This window comes from Pan paniscus, chromosome 18 (genome assembly GCF_029289425.2).
Source record: "Pan paniscus chromosome 18, NHGRI_mPanPan1-v2.0_pri, whole genome shotgun sequence".
NCBI classification, from domain to species: Eukaryota; Metazoa; Chordata; class Mammalia; order Primates; family Hominidae; genus Pan; species Pan paniscus.
In genome coordinates, this window is record NC_073267.2 from 87,657,212 (window position 1) to 87,669,790 (window position 12,579).

General features: G+C 44.2%; 1 protein-coding gene across 1 annotated transcript in view; it reads left to right on the top strand.

Annotated features, from left to right (window-relative positions):
- VAT1L (vesicle amine transport 1 like) overlaps positions 1-12,579 on the top strand; it is a 191,572-nt gene that overhangs the window by 133,393 nt on the left and 45,600 nt on the right. The gene's annotated exons all lie outside the window — the stretch shown is intronic.

A 12,579-nucleotide genomic window follows, 5' to 3' on the forward strand; every position in this document is an offset into this window, starting at 1 on the left:
ACTCTGTTGGCCAGGCTGGAGTGCAGTGGCACAATGACAGCTCACTGCAACCTCTACCTCCCAGGCTCAAGCAATCCTCCCACCTCAGCCTCCCGAGTAGCTGGGACTACAGGTGCATACCACTACACCTGGGTAATTTTTATAATTTTTTTTTTTATGGTGACAGTGTCTCACTATGTTGCCCAGGCTGGTCTTGAAGCCCTGGACTCAAGCAATTCTCTTGCCTCAGCCTCCCAAATTGTTGAAATTACAGGCATGAGCCACTGCATTCTAGCCACATATACTTTAGAAAAACCTTTTTTTCAGGTTAGCACCTACTGAGACAAGTTACTATCTGGAAAATTTAAGCATGTGGAATATTTTATTTCATAAATGAAGAATCTCTCGCTGTGTGAGTTTGGGATGGCAGGCGGGGGTGGAGGGGCAGTGTCTGTATGTGTCTCTGTGTATCTATGTCTGCGTGTACAGATGCATGTATAACATCCATGTGGTTCTTATTAGGTCTTGGAATTAAAAGGTACTCTGTTCAAGCTGAGTTTCTCAGAGCCACAGAATTAGAGTAATTACCAAGGCCAGTTCCATCAAGGCAGCAGAGTCACACATGTTTCAAATGAACAGACAAAGGGAGCCTAAGCCACTGTTAGAAATGTGCTGCTTATTAATGGCTGCAAAGGAAAATTCTTTTCCTGCCTTGGCCTCAGAATGCAAGGAGATTAATTCTTAACAATGAAAAGACAGGCAGCTGTCAGTGGCTTGTCACAGCTGGGCATGTGATGAAGAGAGAGGTGCTGCGACATATGCCAGCAAGGACAGGACTTATGCAGTGGAGAAGTAGGGAAACAGCCTCGAAAATAGGGCAAAGGGAGAGGACGGTATTAAAGTGAATGCCACTCTATGTGCCTGGCAGTGTTTTAGGCACTTTTTAGAAATTCCCTTTAAGCTTGCACGCTCCCAAACGCTTCCCATTTGATGGATAAAAACGGTGAGGAACAGAGGGCTGAAACCCCTTCCCCATGGAGCCAGGATTTAAAACTAAGTTTGCCTGACTTTCCAACCCATGCCACTCTCACTGTGCCAGTGGCCCTCAAAGTGTGCACTGTGAACCACCTGAGTTGGAATTCCTGGGGAGCTTTATAATGCAGATTCCGGGACCTCAACCCAGACCTGTTTGTTCAATCTTGGTTGACGTCTACAAGCACTAAATCTTGAGAGCCACCACTGTACCTTGCAGCCTGTTAAAAGTCAGCAGTTCCTTGCCACAGTGGTGGGCTTTGGAGAGTTCTCCCAGCTCTCAATTCCTCCTTCAGCAGGAGACCCTGCAACCTGTGTGACCCCCCGAACCTCGGCTTCTGGAGGACAATCCTGAACATTCGTTAAAAGGAATAACTTTGGCTGGGCGCGGTGGCTTACGCCTGTAATTGCAGCATATTGAGAGGCCAAGGTGGGTGGATCATGAGGTCAGGAGATCGAGACCATCCTGGTTAACATGGTGAAACCCCGTATCTACCAAAAATACAAAAAATTAGCGGGGCATGGTGCCACGCACCTGTAGTCCCAGCTACTCAGGAGGCTGAGGCAGGAGAATAGCTTGAACCCTGGAGGCAGAGGTTGCAGTGAGCCAAGATCATGCCATTGCACCCTAGCCTGGGAGACAGAGCAAGACTCTGTCATGAATGAATGAATGAATGAATGAATGAATGAATGAATGAATGGAATAACCTCAGGGGCCCAGAATCAGGTCTTAAAATCTTGGTCCCTGGAAAGATTGATGTTAACAAAATTAAGCCAGCATCCTCACCTATCAGGTTTTTTCTACTCTCTGTTAGACTTCTGTAGAATTTCTTTGGTATTTTTCAGAAGCGAGCCTCCTGCCTAGTCACATAGCTTTCTCCTCCGGGCCTCAGTTTCCCAATCTGTAAAGTGAGGGAGATGGACAAAGGCTTCTCCCAAGCCTGCTTCTTTCTCAAAGTTTGTACCCAGGGTGGCTTCACACAGTTTTTGAAAACAAATGCCTTCACTTCACTGGGGAGGGAAACAAAAACAAAAACAAAAACAAAAACAAAAAAAAGCTGCTGTGAAAACCATCCCAGGATAGCTCATATGAGCTTAGCAGCCCACACACTGGTGTGTACAGGACCCATTTGTCAAGCTGACTGTCTCTCCACAAGCTTGGATTTCTCCCTCATGGTTTGGGGTCTGCCTTCCCACCCTCCCTTCCCCCAGTAAAGATGAGGAAATCTATTTACGTAGCTCTGAAACTAGACACACCAGAAGTTGCATCCCCACTGGTTCTTACCAGCTGTGAGACACTGAGTAACTGATTCAACATCTCTGAACCTCCTTGTCTCCATGTGTACATAATACAGATGTCAGCTGGCATCCCCCTTTCTCCTGGAGAAGCTATATTGACTCAGACACCCCTGAGTCAATGTTGTGGTCTTTGAAAGTCTGAAACTCTTCCTTCAATATTTGCTATTTTCTAGGGCTTATGATCTGGAGGTTTTCCTCGTGACTGCAGGCAGGATCTCTTTTTCATGCAGGACCACCCCAGCATCAAGCTCAGCCCCTTCACTGGGTCCCATAAGATGCCCCGCCCTGGCACACATATCAGGCATTTTAAGCTTTAGTGTATGAGAGCCGGGAATGAGCACATCAAAATGCACAAACTCCCAGGCTTCTCCAAGCTTCCACCCACTTCTTATTTTCCTTCCTCCCCACTTTTTTTTTTTTTTTTTTTTTTTCCTGAGACAGAGTCTTGCTCTGTCATCGAGGCTGGAGTGCAGTGACACAATCTCGGCTCACTGCAACCTCCGCCTTCCAGATTCAAGCGATTCTCCTGCCTCAGCCTCCCAAGTAGCTGGGATTACATACGTATGCCACCACACCCACCTAATTTTTTGTATTTTTAGTAGAGACGGGGTTTCACCACGTTGGCCAGGCTGGTCTTGAACTCCTGGCAAGTGATCTGCCTGCCTTGGCCTCCCAAAGTGCTGGGATTACAGGCGTGAGCCACCACGCCTGGCCCACTTACCCTTATTTTCATATCCTCTCAACCCACACTCCAAGACCTTCAATTTTTCCGCCCTCTGTCTAGCAGGGTAATGTCTCAAGAATATCAGCAAATAAATTACCTAAGCCCTGGGTAGAGAGCCAGCTCAGTCTCTGTACCTTTTCATTTTACTAAAGGATTTCTTTCCAAATACATGGCCCTTTCCATAAGAATTAAGATATGTAAAACTATCTCTAATAGTGTATGCATTAAAGGTAAGAATACTCACCCACAAGGCTTTTGAGAACGTGGGTGGTCCGTTATGTAAAGCTCCTCATGGAATGTTCAGCTTATAGGTAGTCCTCAAAATTAGTAGCTTTTGCCTTCCCTGCCACCAAGCAATGGTTACTGCCAGGGCACACTAGGGTCAGGTAAGCAAGGTACCTAGTGTACACAATTTAAGGAGGCACTCACTCTCAGGTTCACGTGCAGCCTGGAGAGTGAGGGCCTCCTTAAATTTTACACCCCCTGGTCTTTCTCTTGCCTAGTCCTGGCCCTGGTTGCAGAATTGGCCAAACCATCTACCCCTTCTGGTTATCTGAATCTGACAAATGTGAATTTGATCCCAGCTTTATCAAATAGTCACTAATTTCACCTCGATCAAGTGGCTTGAGTTTCAGCCTACCACTTACAAAATCAAGCTAATAATACCCCTTAGCGGAAAGGGTTGTTTCGGGGGATTAAAGATGTCCATATATGCAATGGCGCTTCAATCAATATTGCTTTTCTCTGCCCAGAGTCAATATAAGAACAAAAGATTATTTCAGCTTTCCACGTTCTAGCGTTTTCACTGCTTCCTTTAATAAAATGAACTCAGCAGGAGATGAGACTAGCTAGCCCAGAACTGTTTTTACAGTTTCCCTTCCTAAAATCAATTTTGCTTTTCCCTCGTTCTGCAGATGACGTAAAATCTAGAGAGACTACAGGAAATTGAAAGAATAAAATAGATGGTGATCCTGCAGAGTTGTTGCTGGGTTACAGAACAGTGCCTTTTGAGAAATCTATCAAACAACATAAAAAGCCAGAAGCAGCATCCTCCTTTAATTCCCCCCACCTCCCCCTGCTTCTGGCTTTGAAAGTCCTTGACCATGAAGCTGCCTAGATGCTTTATTGGGTCCTTGAGTGATCAATGGCATGTATGCATTTGATCCTTTACTGCTGATAATCTGTCATTAAAAAATAGGAGTCGGGGCCGGGCGCAGTGTCTCATACCTGTAATCCCAGCACTTTGGGAGGCCGAGGCGGGTGGATCACGAGGTCAGGAGATCGAGACCATCCTGGCTAACACTGTGAAACCCCGTCTCTACTAAAAATTAGCCAGGCATGGTGGCGGGCGCCTGTAGTCCCAGCTACTCAGGAGGCTGAGGCAGGAGCGTGGCGTGAACCCAGGAGGCGGAGCTTGCAGTGAGCCGAGATCGCGCCACTGCACTCCAGCCTGTGCGACAGAGTGAGACTCCGTCTCAAAGTAAAAAAAAAAAAAAAAAGTAGGAGTAATAAAATAGGAGTTGGGCCAGGCATGGTGGTGCACACCTGTAATCCCAGCACTTTGGGAGGCTGAGGCAGGCAGATGGCTTAAGGTCAGGTGTTTCGAAACCAGCCTGGCCAACATGGTGAAACCCCATCTTTACTAAAAATACAAAAGTTAGTCGGGTGTGGTGGCAGGCGCCTGTAATCTCAGCTACTCAAGAGGCTGAGACAGGAGAATCGCTTGAACCTGGGAGGCAGAGGTTGCCATGAGCTGAGACTGCACCATGCACTCCAGCCTGGGTGACAGAGCAAGACTCCATCTCAAAAAAAGTAGAAGTAGGGGTAAGAGCTAAAAGATACGGTGGTTTATTAAGTACATGGAAGTGTGGCCAGGTTTTCTAAAGAGTATTTCAGGATAAAAACTAAGGTTGACTTCACAGTCCTCACCAACCTCTATGCCCCACTAATGACTCTTCTGAGCAAATCACTGCCCCCTCTAGAACTCTGGCTGAGCCTTTGTTTCCAGCACTGAGACACAGACATGTCCCATTCCGCTTGCAGTCTCCCTTGGTGGGGACACCCTCCCTCCTTCCACATGTGACCTAGAAAGAGACTCTGGCTTCTTGGGCCACTCTATCGTGGCTACCCCTGAAGTTAGAAATCCACCAATCACTTCCTCCAGATTGTCAAGGACCATTACACATTTACATATGCTACCTCTCTGGTTAGGAATGTATAAGACAATATAACAGTCATAGGTTATTTCCTGAGGAATTAGTACACATCAACACTGTTATGGCCTGGCGTGGTGGCTCACGCCTGTAATCCCAGCACTTTGGGAGGCTGAGGTGGGAGGATCACCAGGTCAGGAGATTGAGACCATCCTGGCTAACACAGTGAAATCCCATCTCTACTAAAAATACAAAAAATTAGCCAGGTGTGGTGGCGGGCACCTGTAGTCCCAGCTACTCGGGAGGCTGAGGCAGGAGAATGGCATGAACCTGGGAGGCAGAGCTTGCAGTGAGCCGAGATTGCGCCACTGCACTCCAGCCTGGGTGACAGAGCGAGACTCCATCTCAAAAAAGAAAAACACTGTTGGGAGGGCTTTGCATATAGTGAGTACTACTGTTGTCCCTACTTTACAGATGAAGAAACTGAGGCTCAGCAACTAGTAAGAAGTACAAACAGGATCAAAACCAATTGATCCATCTCCAGAATCTGCACTCTTTAGCCACTAGCTTTTGCAGTCATCCTATGGCCACCCTAGGTACACCCATTCATTTGCATCAGGCTGCCTGTCCTGATTTGCCCCTCAAAAAAATTGAAAAACTTTGGCCAGGCGCGGTAGCTTTCGCCTGTAATCCCAGCACTTTAGGGAGGCTGAGGTGGGCGGATCATGAGGTCAGGAGTTCGAGACCATCCTGGCTAACACAGTGAAACCCCGTCTCTACTAAAAAATTAGCCGGGTGTGGTGGCACACGCCTGTAGTCCCAGCTACTCGGGAGGCTGAGGCAGGAGAATCGCTTGAACCCGGGAGGTGGAGGTTGCAGTGAACCGAGATCACGCCACTGTACTTCAGTCTGGGTGACAGAGACTCCATCTCAAAATAAATAAATATAAATAAATAAATAAACTTTTCAATTTCCTTTGAAAATTCTTACCACTAGTATCCCTGATCTACAGTTCTGACTCTCTTTCTTCATGGAAATCAAAAGTCATTTGACCTCCAATTCAATCCTTCCCATTAGGATGGGATGCCTCTTCCATACAATATCAGAATAATAAAACAATGAAGTATCTTCAGTATCTACTGGGCTCAAGTGGGCCATTTTCACAGCAGGCCTTATTGACAAAGTCATTTTAATATTGTTTAGTTCAATCAAAGACCCCAGAGCTGGCCTCCTTTTGTAAAGATGAACCAGAGCAAGACCTGGCTCTGGTTCATTTGTGACCTGAGAAGTCCCAGGGAAGCTGACATCTCTCTGGTCACCAGGCTTCCCTCTAGCAAATGTGTGTGTGGAGAATGCTAAATGAGAAAAATTATATAATTGCTTAACACACTTGTAAAAACTCAGCTGTTTGCTAATCCTGCTATTGTGACTGCTATTATTTCTCTCTTATGATTATTCCATCATGGCTGGGGGAGAATTCAGGGATGGAGGGAGATGGTCACTCATCTTTTAAAAGATCAAGTATTGAGATTTTTCATAACACTATCCTGTGAGAGACAAAAGTCATAGCTGAATCTTCCATAACTGTCATCTCAGAAACCGCTATCTTGGATGTGATGTGACAACCAACATTTCCTCTTAAATAAGGCATGTGTAGCCCTCCCCCGACCGTAGTGATATTTAAAGAAATTTCTGTAATCAAGGAAATAAGATTTGAAAGCAAGCCCCTCGTAAATGATGTGTTTCATATTACTCACCAAAATCAGTAACAAAAACAATTACACAAAATGTCTTAAATTGATGGGGGGTGTCAGGAAAGTAAGAATTATTATTTTTTAAATGACTGTTGAAGTCTTCTAAGTCACTGTGCCAGTATGCTCTGTTTTCATGTGTTTGTTTGTTTTTGAGACGGAGTCTCACTCTGTCACCAGGCTGGAGTGCAGTGGTGCAATCTCAGCTCACTGCAACCTCCCCTTTCCGGGTTCAAGCGATCCTGCCTCGGCCTCCCGAGCAGCTGGGACTACAGGTGCACACCACCACGCCCCGCTAAAAGTTTTCGTATTTTTAGTAGAGATGGGGTTTCACCATGTTGGCCAGGATGGTCTCGATCTCTTGACCTCGTGATCCGCCCCCTTGGCCTCCCAAAGTGCTAGGATTACAGGTGTGAGCCACCGCGCCCAGCTGCTCTATTATTTTTACGCTGTGTGATACTGATGTACTTTGAATGCTCTCTATTTGAGCTGTGCATTCTCTAGATTGATGGAATGCGACATTTTTCTTTGTCTCCAGAAATTCCCCCTCTCCTTCAATAATGAGTCTCTAGACTTAGTACTGCCTGAACAGTGGGATACTCTCTTCCAGGCAGGGATCATTACTGAGAGAAAGATTGGCAACATTTTCTCAACACTGGTAGAAAGAGGAGTTATATGAGCCCTCTGTGCATGTGTTTGTTGTATTAGGCCCTAAGGAGTTTCAAGACAAGCTGAATTTCCTTCAGTGTTTAATACTTCATAAATAAAGCCTTAATAGCAATTCTCAGCTCCAGCAAATCATGGATGTATTCCAGAGAACATTTAAAATATAAATGTAATTTCAAGTGGAAGAAAAGAGCCCCATTTTTCCAAATAGTCAACATATCTCAAGACACTAACATTTTCAGGATGGAGAGGGTGACAGATAGGGAGTCAGATGGGAATGCTTTGGTGAGATGGAGAGCCCTCACAGAAAGAAACAAAGGCCACTCTCCCCCTCACTACATGCTTAAATACTCACAAGGTGACATGAGGTAGGTGTTGGAATTATCCCCATTTTATATTCGATGAAACATTTACAGGTTAAGCAAACTGTCCGAGGAGACCCAGATAATAAGTGGAAGAACTGGTATCTGAAGTTAGCACAGTAACTCGAAAACTGCCCTCTGGCTGGGTGTGTAATCCCAGCACTTTGGGAGGCCTCAGCAGGATTACTTGAGTGGAGGAGTTTGAGACTACCCTGGGCAACACAGCGAGTTCTCCAAGTCACTGTCCTCTTCAACATGATATATTTTTCTTCCTGCATGCCTTTCCAGAAAAGATGTCTTATTTCCAAATGAACCTCCAACCAATACCCATAGCCCATACTCCTTATCCCTTTTAGAAAGACCTACCTTCCAGCCCAAACTTCGTATCCTTCTTGAAACAAACCACCCACACCCTTCTTTCCAGCCCATATTCCATGTCTTCCTTGGAATGAACCACCAGCACCCACCCCCAACACATATTCCTTATTGTTCTTGAGATGAACCACTGAATTCGACCCCTAGCCTGTATTGTCTGTCTTTCTTGGTCATGCATGGCCTCAGTGAAAGCCACTAGGTCTCTCCCATGATTATCATTACTGATGTTCTTTGGGGGACATGGCTTAGCTGTTTCCAAACAATGGCCAATTCCACCTACCCCATCCATTGATCCTATCTCTTACCTAGGGGAGAAGGGCCCACAGGAATTTAGTCTGGCCCTGTCCTTTGAATGGCTCTCTGCAGTGGCAGGTAAGACTGGTTCGGAAGGAGGTGTGAGGTAGATAACCCCTCACTGAATCAAACTCAAAGAGACTCTCAATCCGGACTCAACGTTCTTGATAGGTTCCAGGACCCTTGCCTCGCTTATATCTCAAGGTAAGTTCCGTAGCACTCAATAAAACCTTCTGCAAGGTATGGATCATCATCTGGTGGTTGGATAATCCTAATCTCAGGGTGCTGAAAGCCCCCCCTGTTAAGAAAACCTTCAGTCTTGTTCCCAGGAAATGGACATCTCCTCTTGGCCTGCTCCAACATGCAGAGTTGTTCAAGGGGGCATGCAGAGAACACTGTTCTCTCTCCTACCCAGTGTGTTTGTCATTCTGGAAAGAGGAGGTGGAGAAAAGCAGGCTGTTCTCTTGACACTGCATTCTTTCTGGCTTTACACTAATTTAATCTAAGACACAACATTCAACATAATTCATTGAGTAGCTAGGATCTTCCAGGCGCTGTACTAAGAATCTTAAATTCTATCTCATTTAAACCTCAAAACTCTAAAGGTGGATAATGGTACCCTCCTCATTTTACAGATTTAGCTAAAAAGTAATCACTTGTTCAAGAGTGCACAGCCAGTCAGTTAGTGGTGGACCTGCAATTAACACCCAGGTTATTCTACTCCACAGCCAATGTCTTAATGCTCTTATTATATTGCCTCCTCGATAGAATTATGACTCTCAGAAGAAGTTTTAATAAACTTTCTTTCATTGAACGACGTGGGTGGGCATTAGGCAGCCTAGCTTTACATAAATGACGTCAGCACCCTCAGAATGAAAGAATGTTGGAAATGAAAGGCTCTAGGCTTTAACTGTATTAGTAGCTCCTTTTAAATAAGGAAACTGAGACCCACGAAGAAATAACTCAGCCAAGATCACAAATTTTACCTCTGGGAAACAAAAGCAGCCTACATAGAAATAACTTTTACTTCAGATATTCCAAAATGTGTTTCATGGAGGAGTAAGGTCTGTGAGGTGTTAAAAATAGCTCAGGGAGGGGGGAAAGAAGGGTTCTAGGGTGAAATATTATATTTTCTGATGTGTAAAATTCACCAGTTATATGAGACGTCACCTAATTTTATACAGAAATTCTATGCAAGAATTACTTTTCATCATACTTTTTAAAAAGTGATTTTATAATGGAAAATTATTTTTGTAAGCATGGATTGTTGTACAGTGGAATCCTAGTAGGAAATAATGAAGTCTGAATATGTAGTGATATCTTATAAGCCCCTAGGCAGGGGGCAATATGAAAATCACACAGCTGGAAAAATATATATTGATCTTACTAAATGCTAGCACATGCTAGAGTTAGTAGGGTTAGTAGTAACTATATTTAAGTTCAAAGTGTTAGGGGAAAATCACCTAAGCAACTATGTGAACTTTGACTTGCTATTTTTTATAGGAAAACTTTGATGTACTGTGAAAACATTGTATCTTTACTGCTATGTTTTGGGATTGCCTGTTTTACCACTAAGGGAGTAGACATGTATTATTTTGCCTTGGATTTTCATTCATTCATCCATGCCTGAGCATTTAGTTCATGGGAATGTTTGGATTCTTATTCTTTCATTGCAAGGAAGGAAATGCATTATATAAGCCTGAAATACAGTAATTTTTTTTTTTTTTTTTTTTTTTTTTTTTTTTGAGATGGAGTCTCGCTTTGTCACCCAGGCTGGAGTACAGTGGTGCAATCTTGGATCATTGCAAGCTCCTCCTCCTGGGTTCAGGCCATTCTCCTGCCTCAGCCTCCCAAGTAGCTGGGACTACAGGCACCCGCCACCACAGCTGGCTAATTTTTTTGTATTTTTTAGTAGAGACGGGGTTTCACCGTGTTAGCCAGGATGGTCTCCATCTCCTGACCTCATGATCCTCCCACCTTGGCCTCCAAAAGTGCTAGGATTACAGGCTTGAGCCACCACTCCCAACCAAAATACAGTAAATTTTTAAAATGCCAGATTAAACTAAGTTAGATAGGTTTCTTTCCTGCAGGACTTCTTGTTGACAGAGTATACAGCATTTTCCTACTTATTTGACTGTGGAAACTCTTTTCTTCATATCTCACTTAATACAAGTTCAGAAGATTTTGGTGTCCCATCCTATATCCCATCAGATTATCAAATCGTAGCAACACAATATCTTACACTTGAGAGAAAAGCAGGACAGTCCTTTATGATTTGGTACCTGCAGTAGAAACAGAGTGTCTGGTGAAAGGAATGCCACCTCCTACCAATTCAGCAATCCCTGAGATCCACTCATTTGTGCTGGCCACAGTACCTCCAAGCTTCTCTTCCTCTCTGTTCTGCCCACAAAGCTGCATTCTTGCCTGCCTCCTGGATTCACAGAAATCCAAAGGGAAAAAACAAAGGAGGTCTTTCTTTACCAGGAGTGCTGAGATAGCTCGCAGGAGAATGAATGGTAGAATTCAAGCATGTTAGAACTCTACAGAAACAGAGGGACATTGGTGTGATTCCAAGCACTTGGGGACAATTCTCCCCCACACATTTCATTGGCTAGCACTGATCACATGGCCCCACCTGACTCCAAGGAGGCTGGGAAGTGAAGTCTTCCTGAGTGTTTAGGAAAAGGAGAACCAGATATGGAAAAGTACAAATCTTTCCACCTCAAGACCCTAAGTTCTTAGTCATTCCAGTGTCAGAAGAAATTAATGTGATGGAATACTTCAACTATCACTCCTTGAAGTTTCATCACTCTCTCTCATTTGGACTTATAGTAAACCCCTATCTTAGCTCCCATTGTCGCCTAAGAAAACAATAGTTCAGCATGGTAGAGTAACTTGTCCAAGGTTCTTTTAGCTAATAAGTGACAAAGCCTGACTCAAACCCATATCTTCCTGACTCCAAAAACTGTATTTACCTTAAACAGCTGTTGTGAGGATTGATTAAATCAGAAATCCATTCATTCATTTGAATATTCATTAAACACCTACATGAACCATTTACTAGTCAGTATGTAGAGAATTTGGCAGACACTGCTCTCCTAGAATTTAAAACTGTATGAGGATAAAATAACAAACAAGAAAAATGGTCAAATAATTTCAACAATGGAAAAATTCTGGAAAGAAAAATAAAATAAGCTAAAGGAATGGAGTAAAAGGGATGGGGAAGGCAGGTATTTTGAATAGGGGAGTCAGGCAAAGCCTGAAGAGGTGATCTGAGGAGAAGAGGCTGAAGCAAAGGAGGAGAGGTCTTAAGCAGAGCTGGAAGGAGGGGGATTAACAAGCGCAAAGGCCCTGAGGTGACAGTGGGCTGGGTACATCTAAAAAACAACAACAATAAGGCAAATACGACTGGAGCAAGGAAGTGAAGGGGACAACAGTAAATGAGGTCAGAGAAGTAGTCAGATGGCGCATAGCCTAGGTCAGAGAAGTAAGCAGATGGTGCATAATCTGGGAGAGGGAGGCACAATCAGGAATCTGGAAAATTTCTAGCCATGATGGGAAGAAACCCATTGGAGTGCTTTGGGCGATGGAATGACGTGGTCTGTGTTCTTTTTCTTAAGGTTCCTTTTCTATTATTATTTCTGTGGAATAGACTGTTCTGGTAGAGGGAGGAGTAAGAATAGAAGTAAGAACAATAATTAGGGAGCTACTGAAGTCATTCAAGCAAAAATTGATGGTAGCCTGGATAAGACTGTTCAAAAGAGAAGGTGAAAAGTCATTAGATTCAGGATATATTCTGAATGTTAAGCCAACCAGATTTATTGGCAGATTGGATGTAAAGATTGAGGGGAAGAAGAGAATCATGAAAAACCCCTAGGTTTTTGGCCTGAAGAGCTGTGGTTTTGTGGTTTTGGTAGACAGAATGATGCTCCCCACACCCCCAA